General features: G+C 26.2%; 2 long non-coding RNA genes across 3 annotated transcripts; one reads left to right on the top strand and one right to left on the bottom strand.

Annotated features, from left to right (window-relative positions):
* On the bottom strand, positions 1-2,974 carry LOC119689032. Its single transcript, XR_005253335.1, has 7 exons — positions 2,856-2,974; positions 2,348-2,411; positions 2,194-2,261; positions 1,143-1,207; positions 583-631; positions 397-443; positions 1-25 (listed from the first exon to the last, which is right to left on the bottom strand). It is a non-coding gene; the product is annotated as an uncharacterized LOC119689032 (long non-coding RNA).
* A 7,383-nt stretch (positions 2,975-10,357) lies between these two features.
* On the top strand, positions 10,358-12,745 carry LOC119689031. Of its 2 annotated transcripts, XR_005253334.1 has the most exons (5): positions 10,358-10,454; positions 11,162-11,275; positions 11,397-11,489; positions 12,138-12,465; positions 12,525-12,745. It is a non-coding gene; the product is annotated as an uncharacterized LOC119689031 (long non-coding RNA). The 2 variants fall into 2 exon arrangements; XR_005253333.1 differs by lacking the exon at positions 11,162-11,275.
* Positions 12,746-13,322: the final 577 nt, after the last annotated feature.

The raw sequence follows: 13,322 nt of genomic DNA, 5'->3' as shown, positions 1-13,322 counted from the left end.
TTAAATCTTGTCAAATCCTTGAAACCTGATGTATGAAATTAAAAATTTTTGTAAATATATATAAAAAAAATGACTAAATATATTTATTTATGTTATAGTAGATATTCGTTTTGTTTTGATTTTGTTTTGGGTAAAAAAATAGTAATCTGACTTATGTATTGTGATATTTTTTATATTGAAGAAGGCTTCAAAATAATAATACATTAATAATATTAATATTAATATTAATATTAATAATAAAAGTATATTTTTCTTATTTACTATTTTATAAAATTTAAAATATCTGTAAGTAGGAAGATTTATTAAGTTATTTCATTAACTAAAATATTGTCAAAAAATTATATGGCTTTAATTATATAAAATTATATATTAGAATAAGAAAAAATGCAAGCTTACCAATAATTTCCAGTTCGATTCTTATATAAAATGTAAAATTTAGATGCCTAAAAATATAAAAATATCCAAAGATTTTAAATATTCAAAGAAACACGGTGAAAAATATTTTTAAATTAAATTGTTTATATTTGAACAAAAATATAAATGATATATGTAAATTATTACTTTATATGAATGCATACTCACGTGGCTTTTAGTACCAGTTCGAATGTTATTTAAATTTTAAATTCTATGTCTGAAATTTAATAATAATAATAAACATTTTTAATATCTATTTTTACATTAAAGCTTAGTTTTATAAATGTATTAATATTTTCTTAAATTGGATTTGGTCTGGTCTATGAACATTAATTGACTTCACATTCATTATTTGGTGTCTAAACCTTCAGTTATCGAGATAACTGGAGCTTTATCACCGCCATGGCTCTATAACTCTTATTATTAAAATTCTTGAAATAAATTAGAAATGAAAATACGTATTAGAGCATGTATTACACCTCAAAAATTTTTGTCAAAAATTTGTTGTCAAAATTTTGTCAAAAATTTTTGTCGTCACATCAAACCAGTCGGCTTTATTTTGAACAAAATAATTTTTGACAAAAATTAAAATAAATAATTATTAAGTCAGCCGATACTGACTAACACACTTTCAAAATAGAAATATTGACATGTTTATTACTTAATAGAAAAATGACAAAAATATTTATTTTTTTATTATTTATATACAATAAATATTTTTAACTTACAGATTAGTTTCCAATTCGATTAGTATTTCCAGATTGAATTTTGATAACAACTGCAAATTTTGAGTCTGAAATGATAAATGAAAAATGTGAAAATTTTAAAAACTATAAAATCTTAAATGAAAATTTAGAATAAAATAAAATAAGAGAATAAGATACTATACAAGATAAGATAAGATAAAATAATACACTTTTGCTGTACATATATTTTTTAAAAACTCGATTTTTATCATATACAAATTTTTTTTACTCTTTAAATATTTTTAAAAAAACTTTTAAATTATATACATTAATATTTAATATTTACATAATATTTATACTTAATATTTGAATATATATTTAAATATTTAAAGCATTTATTAATGCAACTTGCTTAACGTTTTTAATGGAATTTTTTTTCTCTTTTAAAATATAAAAAATTATTTTTTGAAGTTTTTTATATAATTACATATATATACACATTTTAACACATTGTTATTTTAAACAAAATTCAATATATTTTTTTCGTTTTGTTTTTATAAAAACAAAAAATGTCAGAATTAAATAAAGTATGAATTTTATTTCAAATGCCTAAAGTAAAAATTTTTATGCACAAAAAATGAAACGACCTAAATCATAATAATATATATATATAAGAGATTTGAAAGCTGTTACATACAAACAAAATTTGAAAAAGATATTTACGCTAAATTCTACTCATACATATTAGGAACTGATAAGGAGGCAGATTAACAAGCCAGCCCAGATGCTTACTAGGATGCCTTCATCACATCCTGCTGTATCTTGTTAAGAGAAATCATTGCCCAATTTTTGTATAAATTTTTTTTTCAATTTTTTGATAGTCTCCCCTATATAGGGATTCTTATATTGTTATTCGTTTAACTGAGTGTCTATTGCAATATATACAGTAGACGTTGTTATTAAATAGATTAAATAGTGTTATAGTTTGATATATATCTTAGATACATATACGAATGTTATTTATAAACATATATTACATATATATAAAAATATAAATATATTTATATAGAATTTGATACAAACGTCTACTTACTTAGTTGGGTTTTGTTTTTGGATTACAGAGGAAAATAACCGCATAAATGTTGAAAAAATTTCTAAACACTATATAGCACAAAATTTCAACAAAAATGATTAGATTCATCATATTATTTAAATATACAATAAAATTGGGTATTATATAAACTTACCACCAAATTCCAAATTATTACATCAAAAAAATTCAATTCTGCATCCAAAACAGTTTTTGTTTGCCTGAAATTTGCAATTTTCTTTAATACAAAAATTGAAAAAAATCAATTTATGAAAACATATATAATAAGACTTAAAAATTTTACCACACCCAGTGGTATATATCAATTTTAGATCATTTGATCATTAAAATGTAAAATAAAAAAATTTTAAAACGTGGTTCAAAACTGAGTAATCACTAAAACCCTGATATAACTTTACGTATATCTTATACATATGTAAACAAAGATATATAAAAAGGTTAATACAGAAACTCCAACTATGATTATTAATCGGTGACAAAAATTCTTTTTTGTCCAAAAAGTTTTTCGTCTGCCTAAAATTTGCAGTTTTTTAAGTCCCCAGATTTTATTAGTGTACATAAATTTAAAAAAAAATTGGAAATTTGATAATGAAATTTGTGAGACCTGTGATAATTAGCTATAAAAAAATTATGGAAAAACTTACATAGAAATTCCGATTCCTTATAACCGCAACCAAAACCTTAATTTTTGTGTCCAAAATTATTTGTTTGCCTAAAATTAGTATATTTTCGATAATGGAATTGGAAACAATCTCATGTGAAAAAAATTTATAATGAAAATAAAATAAATATTTTACAATTGAAAAATATTTAAACAAAATAAAGCTACTCAGTTTTATTGCAAGTAAGTATGTTTAATAAATACACAGTACTGCAGAACTGGGAGAAGAATCTGTACTACGAACAGATGGAAGTACATGTACAGCTGTCATTTCAACTTCTTTCTACCATTCTACAAACATATTTCTATGGTTTTCTCATATCATTCTTACTGCAGTCAGTAGATTTACTTTTGGGCATCTTTTTTTGGCAGACTTTCACACTTGAAGGTCACTTGAATATTTTCTGCTGTCTTCATTTAATAGGCATTCGGGTTATGTGCCCATACAGTCCATGCAGTATTAATGTGTCAAATAAACATATTATCGTATCATCTTCTATGATCGGCCCAGTACACGATTATAGTATCGTACATAAATTCATTTCTTTTGCATACGTCATATCTATGCTTATATAGTCCCAGTTTCTAGTTAGTGACATGCTATATTCTGTGACAGCCTGAAAATACTTCTTTTCAATGCATGGGACGGTTTTAACACCTCCGTATGTGACAGACATTGTATCTGTTGTGTGATATAGTGATATATAACTCACTTGTAATATAGTAACATATTCAACCAATACTTGTTGGTGCAAGCGGGGAACATAAGTTATTCCATATAATGATAAATACAATATTAAGTTTTGGAATAGTTGTGTCTACCTAAAATGTATTTGGTAGATGTATCCTACGCAGTGTTGTCCATTTTTAGAGTATTCAGAGTAAAACCCTTATTCCAAAAAGAGTGTGAAGAGTGCAATTAATTTATTGAAATTAAAGAATTAATACCAATTTAATGTAAAAATATATTACTTTTTAATATGTTACTATTTTACTTTTAAAATTTTTATTAATTCTATTGGCTTTAAGTTGCACTTGAATAAAATAATAAAATTATCAATTCCCATCTAAATAGCCTAAAACTGTTTCCTTCAGCATCACTGATATAAAAGGTAACAGAGGTAAAAAAAAGTGAACATGATATGCGTCAAATCACTGACAAATAAATTTTATATTGGCATCGTGCAATAATTTGACAAAACTGAGACTGTAAAGGGATATATTAAGAAACAGATTCCATCTTTCTATAAAACAAAATTCCGAAAGTATCTGTCAAAAGCATTTCTATAGTATGAAAGCATTAAATCTAAAATTCAGAAAAGGCAACAATAGTTCAGAGACAACAGTAAAGGGAAAACGAATAGCAAAAATTGCCAACATAAAAGGTCAATTCACAAGGGTATTACGCCTTCGGTTGGATTGTGGTTTCGTTCCCAACAATGATTGCAGCAGGTGAAATGTATCCTTTACGTATACGTATACTCGTGCATGTTTTGATGAGCAACTGAAATCGCAGGTGATGTGTTCCGATTGCCCTTACCCATTTTTGACATCAATATTTTAATGAAATTGAGTTAGGATTGAACTCCCTTCACTTTCACTAGCTCTTCACTTTAGTTCCATTTGTTCTTAGTTTGATGAATATTGCACGCAGCTGCTATTTTATGTTAAATTGATTTTATTTTAACACCGCTTAAGTCCCAGTTGCAATAGCTCAATACGAACTAGGATGTTGCAAAAAGTATCTCAAAAAAAAGCATAAACTGTATTTTGCTATGGGAAAGTAATAAAATCAAAAACAGAAAATAACGGTTGAAGGGAATAAAATGGAATTGTAATGCATCCTGACTAATCGCTGGCAACTTCAGCAAACTGTTTGAAATTCTCAATTTTTCTCCTTTGAATACATTTGGAAAAGCTTTAAGAAGAATATTTAGAAGGATATTGCAGAGATGATTTCCCTTTTTGCTGTTATTCTAGGTTGGATTAAATACTTTGAATCATTTAATGAAAATAATTTGTATTATTACAAATAGCTTAAAATTACTTCAAGCATTTTTTAAAGCTCGGGAAGTGAGCGATAAAACAATAATATTTATCTATTTTAATTAAAAACATTTTATTTCATTTAGAACTGATAAATATTTTTTGAATTTAAGAATTTATTAAAGATTGAAATTTGTTCTTATCTTTAGAAATAAGTTATCGAGACACTTTAAAGACACAATATTTTTTTTATAAAAAGGATAATAAGGAGATGAAGATAGTTAATAGTGCTGCAACGGAGTGTTGACACACTGTCAACCTACTTAATTACATTATACTGCACAACAATATTCATTTATTTTTTAAAATTATATCCACTGTAATAATATACAAAAAATTTCATTAAAAAGATATGTTAAAAAATTCTATAATAAAATATACCAGTGTTTGAAGTAGTTAATAAAGTCGCAGCGTCTGAATAAATAAGTAAGATTAACTCGAACTACTTATCCCAATCTGTTAGTCAGAATCAAAAAAACTAGATATGTTATTTATAAACGATAAGTCCAAAGATAGCTGAGATAAGTTTGAACCAATAAAACTAGAGACAATATAAAGACAAGCAATGAGTTAAAAAGTGTCTGAGCTTCCCATAGAATCCAACTAGAATGAATAAGAACAAAAAAACATTGGAGTGCTGGCTCTCGAGTGGTAGAACATTGTATTACTTACCGAACCTTATTGAACAGAAGATACTCTGCATTTGTAATGAAAGCCGAGAAATATCAGTTGTTGAGCTCCCAACCTAGCAGTCTCTCACTGGCTCAGACCAAGCCGTGCCGTTCGAAGAATTCGTCGAGAAATCCAATTTTATTTTTTCAAGTTAACTGTACCATATACTGTACCATTTATTCTTCACTCGAATCTAATAATACTATCATGCTAAAGCGTATGAACAAATCGAATATGTGTCTATTATGTGTCTACTGCATCAAAATGCTACTTCATTGGACTGTTACTGCTAATAGTAATATTCATAATCTGTCAATTTGTATTATATTTTGTATGTAATTATCTACAACGTAATTTATTTTGAAATATATATTATTTCATATTGAAATTCTACGATTTGATTGAACACTTGTAAGACTTCACAATATGAAACATTTATGTAAGATATTCTTCTAAACAATTGAAATACAATTGTTTGTTACAGCTTAAAGTATTTGGAGTTGAGAGATAACATTTCAATATCCCGCTTCACCATTAAAGTCGTATATAGTATGCGAAAATAGATTTTATGCTCTACCTTTCCTTCCTAAAATGAGAGCGACGTCTTAGCCTTCATTCTTTCAATAATTGTAATAGAAAAAAAAAGTACGGTTAGGTTATTGTGACAGTCAGTCTAGTTTGCTAAACAAAATTTTACGCGTCTACTGTAATACTTTTAGTTCGCAATAGATCGTTTTGGTAACATTTTTTTTTCTACAGTCGCCAAGATGTTTAGCGACTTTATAACTAGTCGTTTAGATAGAAAAAGTAGTGTCGTTGTTTTGTGTAGATATTAGCGACTTTAAGCAAGCGACTTGTTGTTTTTTGCTACACTTTGCACCTTTCGAGTACACCTATTATTAAGATATTTTCAGCTTTGTAGCATTTTGGTATTGGTTTATTATCTTTATCATTGATCCCGTGAGATGCCAGAAGAAATATTAGTACAAAAAGCACATTAGCTGATTTTTTTTTAATTTTTAATTTTTGTTTTCAAATATTTTTTTAAGGTTTTATTTTCTATTACTATTTTTTTATACTTTTTCATTGTTTATTTTTTTTTTCCCTTTTTACTCATTTAAATTTTTTTTTTTTTAATTTTTCATTTAATTTTATTCTTTATTTTTTTATTTTTATTTTATCTCATATTTTATTTTTATATTTTTGTTTATTTTACTTGCTTTACACAGCAAGGAATTAGTATTCTCAACGAACGTTGATACGTCAATTTTCAAGATTTTTAGCATTTTACTTTTGAACGTCTTCCTTCATACTCTTGAGATTTGTTGTCAATGTTCTTTTCTTCTTTAATATTTCTTTTTCTTTTTGTTTTGTTTGTACTTCCATTGCTGTGATAATTTTCTTTGGCACTGATTAAAGTCGTAACCGCACAAGGCCAAATAGAAACGAAACTATCAAACCCAAATGCGTTGGTCAAATTAGCCATACAGTAGATTTCCTAGATATGTAAATTGAATGTGATTCCACGATTGAAACAGGTACATCGAATACAAATCCTTAAAAATATTGTAATACATTTAAATGCTAATAATGTTGTTTTTATTGTTGTAGCTGTCTTGTATATTCAGTACACAAGTAACACGATACTTTGCTTTGCTTTCTACTGCGAACGTAAATCGGATATAAGTACATATAAGCACAGAAAGAGTTGAGTTTACGCTATTAGGGATAGACGCTATTTTAAAATGTTAAAGGATTTGTTAAAAAAATATTATTCTTAACTTATTTTGTAGAAAACAGAATGATATCTCGAAATACATGCCCGGCACTGATGCATAAATAAAAGAAGTATCTGTATGAGTATCTCATATCGGATAAAGCAATAAAATTCGATAATATTATGTTTTCACTGCAGCTTAAATTACCTATTTTAATGAAATCAAGATTTGGTCGTTTCCATTAGCATAAGCTGATTAATGCATGTGAATTAGGTTACTTGTTGAGATCTCACATATGAAATAACTGACAAATATTTCAAATTTCGCTAATTTTCCCTTTGGGAAATTTATTATTAAAGGTTGCATTCCACTTTCGCCTTACAGTACATTCACGCTATCTCATATAGATACTTGTTCATTTATATTAATGAGAGAGCGTTCTTATTATAATAAGGTCATTTATGCAGCTGCTACAACTTTTATAAACGTCACTTAATAATATATCACACAAAAAATTAAATATGTAATTGATACAACAAACCATTTATATTCTTATTATATATCGATTACATATTCAATTAATAAAAACAAAAATTTTACTAAATAATTACTTTGTGAGTACGTTTGTTTACAGTTCAGCTGTTGTTTATTTACGTTTTATATATAAAACATATGATACAAATTTCAAGTTTTGAAAATTTCCCTTGTGGAGAATGTATTTTTAAGAGCTGCATAATAAGCTCATTTATATGAAAGCATTTTGTATGGCAAATCATCCTTATTAGTGGCTATAATGAGCAAAACTGCCTATATGAGGCAGTGTGAATGTACTATTATTTGTTTTTTTTATAAAAGCTCATAAAGCATATATATATATAAGTTTTTTGTATAGTAAATTATCCTCATTAGCGGCCTTATACCATGTTCCCACTGTAATTAAATTAGTTTATATTAATCAAATTAAGCTTCGATCGTTTCCATTGGCACAAGTTACTTTATGCATATGAAAGAGTTTTTGTGCATCGAAAATTTTTGTGAAAGGAGACCTTTTATTTGTTAACATTTTAATTGTTAACAAATAATACTTAGTTTAGTATTGTTAGCATAAATTAATTGTATGATAATGGAAAACGAAGAAAATGCGAAAAATGTTGTGTACAATATTTATTTATAAAAACACGTATTTTAAAAGACTATTATCTTTTGTTTATTTGAATTGTTGGATTTGTTGTTTATTTACAATTTGTTTTATGTATCGATTATGTCAAATTTTGATTATTTTCCTTTTGGAAAATATGTTTTGCACTATTGAATTCGATATTTTTGGTGTGATTTCTCTTGATTTATTCTTAACTAAGTTAAAAAGCACATTAACCGTACGGTGCTTTGTACAGTTAATCAAATTTCATTACCAACATAAGTCAAATAAACTGCTTTAACGAAGGCAATGAGCACATACTATTAATGAGTTAAACTGCCTAAATGAGACAACGGAAATACTATAAAACACCACAATATATTGAACCTGGAAAAATACACTAAATGCAAAAGATCTCTAAGTCACTGTGCAAATCCTTCTACATAATAATAATTATACTTATTTACTATTATTAAAAAACTTTAAATAAAATTATTTAATTGAAATATAGTCAGACATTAACAAAAAAAAAAAATTTTAAGATAACTCTTATACCAACTACTATCTTGAACTGAACACACCGACCTTTGCGTTTTAGCGCACAAATCCCAAAATGAGAGCAATCTACATATTTCAAGGATTGCTAACAACATTGTCGGTTTGAGTTTTCGGTTTCGATTGTGTTTATGTGCTCGGCATATGCTTTCGAGAATTGATAAATCGTTGCTGTGATGCTGTTTCTTGGGAAATTGTGTTACTTTTGCTTAAGACTCTACTCAGTAGTTTCTTTGCTATTTTTATTTTTTTTTTTCAGTTTTCTATAATAGTTCAATATTTTTTAGAGAAACATATATTGTCTATCTAAAATTTCATTGACAATTTATTTATGTAGCTGAGATCACTTTTACTTTAAATTCTATTTGTATCAGTTTTCAGTATTACCATCTACTTTGTATAAAATCCCTACTGTGCAATCAAATCCTGTGAATAATAAAATAAATAAATACTTAATGCTAAAGGATAAAAAAGATAAATAATGTTTAAATTAATCAAACACTAAAATTAAATGAATTTATTGAGATTTCTACAATGGGAGTAGAAGATATTAGCAAAATTTTTATATTATTTAAAACAGATTGAAATTTAATAATATACCATATATAGAAATTAATTAAATATTTAGAAATAATCCCACTTCTAATGAAAAGAAAAAAAAAAGAATTTAATTTCGACATGGAAGAAGACTGAATACCCTTCACAACGAATTTTCAAAGGCTTACAAACAAACGTCTTTTTTGTTGGGAACGTTTGTGCGCTTATCAGAAAGATGCATACAAATGTAAATTGTTGTGTAAACCCATGGCAGTAGCTTCTTATTTTAATTAAATTGTCTAATACAGAAATTAAATAGGTAGAAGATATATAACCCTGCTTACTTTAGAGCATTCACCGAGAATATCTTCGAACGGTTCACGATAATTTCCCAAAACTGGTAGATATTGATTCTTCAAAAGTCTATTTTGTTGAGTTGATATCTCAGTCTGGTATAGCCTCTCAGAAATCCGATACACATTTTGATACCCTCTCTGATTTATCCTTACATCAGAACTGAAATATATTAGTGTTAATCAAATTAGTTGAGTTTGTTTACTTTTATTTAACTAAACGAGTATATTCGTAATGGTACTATACGATTTCATTGAGAAACCTCTTTTAGCTGAAATATTATTATTTATTTGAAAAGAAGTAATTATTTTTATATAAATATGAATACAAAGTACATATTTGCCTGTAATTACAACTAGAAAGTGTTGAATTTGGCTTAACCAAGTTTCCTTTGATTAATAATATATTTTAGCTTTGAAACTAATATTAATATTTTCAGTTATAATATTTTTCCTATATAGAATGTTTCAAATATTTTTGGTCCTAAATTTGTTTTAAAATTTGTTAAATGGTTTTTGTTTAAATTGTTATCAGTGATTTGAAGAAAACCCATCTGTAATTTGTAAGTAAAAATACATTTTTTTATTTAAATGTGCAAAAAATTTGCTTCCATTTAAATTTATTTTATATTGCAATTAAAAAGTTATCAATCAGAATTTTTTTAAAATTAGCTTCTATTCACAAAAACATATATCAATATTAATTAAATGATTGTAATAGTTTAGACGAATTGTATCCATGGTTGCCAAAATAATATTAGTCGCAATTCACAAAAAAAAATATTTCGTTCAGTAATTATTTTTATGACAAGATTATCAAAACAAAATTCAGATTAAAACAAGTCATTTGTCAGTCAAAAAAAATTTATCTTTAATCAAAAATTAAATTAATTTTTGCATCCACTAATCCCTTTTTACTAATTGCTATGGCTAATTCTACTACTACTAAATCGACTCCAATACTAATATTAAATGTGGCTGTCGACATCGCATAATTCACATATTACCTACAAATTATATATCTGTTTTTGGTACATATCTACCTTATATATAGATAGATAACAATAGGTAGATAGATTCTATCTATAGATAAAATTCTTTTGATTCTATAGATTCATTGTTAGGTGCAAGAATTATGTAGCGTCAAAATAGGTATATATCTGATACATTCACTCAAAGACTTATTAAGGAACTAATGAATTATTGTATTTATTACCTTCTTATTGACTTTATTAGTTATAAATAATTTCATTTATTTCACATTTTACAGAGTTTGTTTTCATATTTTGGGTATGGAAAACAACTAAATATTGAGAAGACCCTCTACATCTGATTCGATAAAAATAGAAACTGTGAACGCATTGCTCTCTATTTGTTCTCGCATGTTAGTAAATATACTTCAACAATGTGAACAAATTAAAAATTTTTTCACAAAATTAAAAAACTTTTTTACATATTCAAAATTTTTAGTCCAAAGAATAAATCTTATAAATTTTTTTTTTCAGCTATTATTTCCAGATATTTTTTTGTTCAATTGCCAATCATCTTGACCTAACCCAAAGCGATCTGGAGTAATTATGAGCCAACGACTGTTTATTGTAAGTAAAATGGCTTACTAGGCATGGGTTTTAACTAATGGTTCTATATAAATATTATTCAATTTTAATTTAAAATGTTCCAATAGCAATTACTATATTTATTATTTAATTGAGATACATATATACTTTAGTACACCCAAATACACGATGAAGATGAATAATACTCTCGGTTATTTTTAAAACTCTCTTATTATAAGCAAGAAATTTTGATTTAGTTTATTTTATCTTTTTTTAAAATAAAATCAAAATAATTTCGCAAATTACTTAAAAAATTAATATCTAATTTTTTTTTATTATTTGGTCATATATATAAATTTCGAGATCAGATTCATCTTGTTGAGCAGATAAGTAAATAAATCAAAATAATTGTTTTAATATGGATATAATTCAATCTTATCTTAATCACTTTTCCATACTAATTATTAAATCACAATCATATGCGATATGATATATGATATCATCACTGATAGACTTGTATATATTTATTACTTCGCGATATTGAGACTATACCGCATATTATAAATAATGAATATTATAAAAATTATATTTACATAGACGTGCCTTGATTATTAATTTATAATTATTATTAATTAATCATATAATACATTAACATTTTGCATTATTTAACCAAATTTGTTTTTTATGTAGAAAATCACTCAGATCCAAGCAAAAATGGAGGTGTGTGAACTTTGTCACAAGGCCTTTTGTGTAGATAAACTAACTGAACATAAGCTGAATTGTTCCAAATTGTCTGTTGAATCCAAAGACGGGTTTGTCCCATTAACCCGTTTTACTGCTAGCGAAAGTTTTCAATATGTTCCTAGCCAATCGTCTGTTCGAGTAAAACTTCTGGTCAGAATCAGTAGGAGTAAATCTGAGATTAGCTTAAGGCGTAGAAATGATGAAATGCTAAACAAAGATGACTGCACCCAAAAGCTACAGGAGAAAAGGCAAAATTAAGCAGGACATTGTAGTAGTATTTCAATTGCATTTCTTAAATTAACGGAATGATTTCCTAATGTATTTTTTTGACAGTGCTAAAGTTTTCTTGGATGTTAATTTGAAAGGAATTAATGAAAATTTTCCGCCAAAGTCTATGCCGTCATGACGGTTTACTTGTCCGTCTTACACCAACTTGTTGCAATGGAAAGATATTGGGGTCTCTGAAATAAACGATCAATGTTTAAAAATTCAAAATAATAATTTTAAATTCATGTCAAAAATTTACTATCAATATAAATTACTATGAGAACACACTTCAGAATATTTTTTTTTATTGCAATTAAAGTCGTTGTATTTTATTATTTTTATTCAGAATTGCAATTGTAGGATTTGCGTGAAAATTTAAAGAAAAATACTTTACATTTTATTATAAAAATATTATTCTGCCTCTACGAACAGAATAGTATTGAAATCTAACAATTAAAAATAAAAATATAATCAATAAATTAATTAAATTATTCTACAGCTGGTTTATAATTTAGTTCTAATATAAACACAGCAAGTAAAATTATTAATCAAATTTTTCATAACATAAGTAACAAAACTCCAGAAATATATGCGAACATAAAAAAGTCAAGTACGGCTTTGGATCATTTGGTGAAAGTGCTCTGACTTTGAGCTTCAAATTTGGCAGGGCACGAGTTCGATTCCAGGTACTTGCAGTCTCAAAAATAATTATTTACAAATAATTAAATACAAGAATTATTTCCAAGGCCACTGATGACGGGTATTGGAAACAGCTGTATGGTCAGCCAAAAATTCAATAAATTTAAAATAATATAAAAAATAATTTTTTGTTGTTGTAGTTCACTACTGTTCGAAAAAACCTCT

This window comes from Teleopsis dalmanni, chromosome X, assembly GCF_002237135.1.
Source record: "Teleopsis dalmanni isolate 2A chromosome X, ASM223713v2, whole genome shotgun sequence".
In the NCBI taxonomy this organism is placed as follows: domain Eukaryota; kingdom Metazoa; phylum Arthropoda; class Insecta; order Diptera; family Diopsidae; genus Teleopsis; species Teleopsis dalmanni.
The sequence above is the reverse complement of the archived record's forward strand: the minus strand, read 5'-3'. Positions and strand labels throughout refer to the sequence as shown.